Here is a 2,450-nt window from a genome sequence, read left to right as displayed (position 1 = left end):
TCTCTTTTCCGGAACCCGCCGTCCACTCTGAAGCCTATGTATCCTATAATGTATCATTATAGGATACAACATTAAAGCTGCAGTAGGTAATTTTTAGATTTTTCATATTGCTGAAACTTTCACAATATCCTGACAGTAGTACATAAGACAAATAATCTGTGGAAAAATCAGCTTCCTCTGGCTTCTCCTAGTCGTCCTAATGGCAATTACGGGCCTGAACGAAAACAAACCAATCAGAGCCAATATAGATATAAAGAGCCTTTGGGTTGTAAGCTTGAAGATGGTTGATTGTTGAGTCTCTATGAAAAAAAAGTAAAATAAAAATTACCAACTGCAGCTTTAAAATGAAATATAAGAGTAAACCAACAATGAAAATGCAAGGGATCAGGACAGAGGCTGACTCAACATTAAAAAAATTAAGATAAATGGGAAAAAATTATATACAGTGTATACAAATAGATATGAAATGTATCTTATCTGATGAGAAAAATACTCTTCAGAGACAAACATTCAGTGACATCCACTGAGGGGAGGAGAGAGATTTGGCCAGGGAGGGGTGGGGGTTAAACTCCCTAAGGAATATATACAAATAATCTGCTTGGAACAACAATAAAGTGTGCCTGATATTTCCACAATAAAATCCTTAAAAAGTAATCTCCTCCTTCCACCTCATTAACAATTCCAGAATCTCTGAATATGCAAATGTTATAATGTTACAAAGAATGAGCACATTGATAAAATACAGACACTTTTCTCAATGTGGGAACTGTTGGGTCTGTAAATAATTACGGTTTAGACCTGCTCTTGAAAAGTGTCCTGAAATAACTTTTGTTATGAATTGGCGCTATACAAATAAAAATGAATTGAATTGAATTGAATTGAATGCCCAGAACACAGAGTAGGGCTGAAGACAGATCACTAACCTATCACACTAACGTCAGCTGTGAACTACTGAATACTGTAGAGCTTTACTCACTTGTCAACAGTCGTTTTGATGTTTCAGACTGGAGACAGTAATTTCCCCACAGGTCCTATGACCTATGATGGCACAATTTGTGATGATTCAGAATGGAACTATAATACTGGAATGGGAATGGCATTGCCATCTTTGTTTTGGAATTCAGTTTTATTTGTTATTAACTAGGGCAATATATTTCAATTTAATATTCAACTCAAAGATGCCAAAAGAAATATAACCACCCAAAAACAAACTGTTCTGTGAACTTAACAATACTAATGATAATGGTTCTTTTTCTTTGGGTGAACACAGACCAGATCAGATGCAGAATCCTCCTCTCTCTCTGCCTCTATGGCTCTGTTTAAACATGAACCGTCCTCTACCTACCCCCCACCCAACTTCACTCAGGACTAATCCCTGGTTCAACCTTTGATTTTAACTTCAACTTTCTCCCTTGATCCTGCCGTCTGCTGGAGCAGCAAGAGAGAGAGTGAGGGAGAGGGATAAAGTGACTAGTCAGGATCCTGCTGCTTCTCTCTTCTTGTTCTTTGTTGGCTTTCGGCCCTTTAGTCTGGCTCTTTGCTCCCCTGCATGTGCACACAGAAATACACACACATCTTATGATATGCACAGTCTGCACATGTATATTCGTGTGTGTGGTTTGATCTGGTTTCCTGGTGGACTCTATTGTGTCGGGGCAGGAAACGGCTAATCCAGTCAGGGATCTGCTGCTCATATAATCTGACTGGCAGGAGCTCTGCTCTGGGAAATAGAAATAAATAAAAATCTATCCGTCACATCTCGAGTGTGGTTAGTTTCTGTTGAGAGACAGATGTCATTTCGCTCGTTGAAAATGAAAAAAATGCTTTAACATGTAGTATTTATGTGAAGTCAGGGGAGTGAAACTGAAGGTAGGCCTGTGGTCTTGTGGTCACATGTCAGTGAGGCTGTCAGTAAAAGGCAACCCACATCAATTGCTAATGTGTGTACAACAAAAATATGGCATTTCGCTAGAAAACATTATAGCTTGATTGATGTATTAGTTTTTAAGACTTTTAGTAATGCCTTGTTAAAGGTTATATATATGGGATTTAGAACATGAATATAGCAGCAAATACATATTATGGCTGTTTGTGGTTAAAAGAAAGGTCTATCTCTTGTTCCTAAATGTTACCAGACACAAAGCAGAGTTGGTGATTGTTGGAACAGTGAAAACACTAACAAAGATGGTTTTGGTGCGTTTGAATGAAGATATGATGTTACGATGATATGCAAGGTTAAATTAATGATTTTGTCTATGGAGTCTGGTGGCAAGTGATAAAGATATTACTGTGTAGACTGTTTCTGCTTAAACAAAAGGTTTATCTCTCTGTCCTTAATGTTGTCAGACACTTCGAATAACAATGTAAGCTTGTCAATGGCAAACTTTGCTACCATTCTGACCATTGCTATCCTTTTCACAAACATTTTCACATCTAACTTGAATGTTTAT

This window comes from Morone saxatilis, unplaced genomic scaffold (genome assembly GCF_004916995.1).
Source record: "Morone saxatilis isolate NCDOM2014 unplaced genomic scaffold, NCSU_SB_2.0 Contig2, whole genome shotgun sequence".
NCBI lineage: Eukaryota > Metazoa > Chordata > Actinopteri > Moronidae > Morone > Morone saxatilis.
This window is presented reverse-complemented; position numbering follows the sequence as displayed.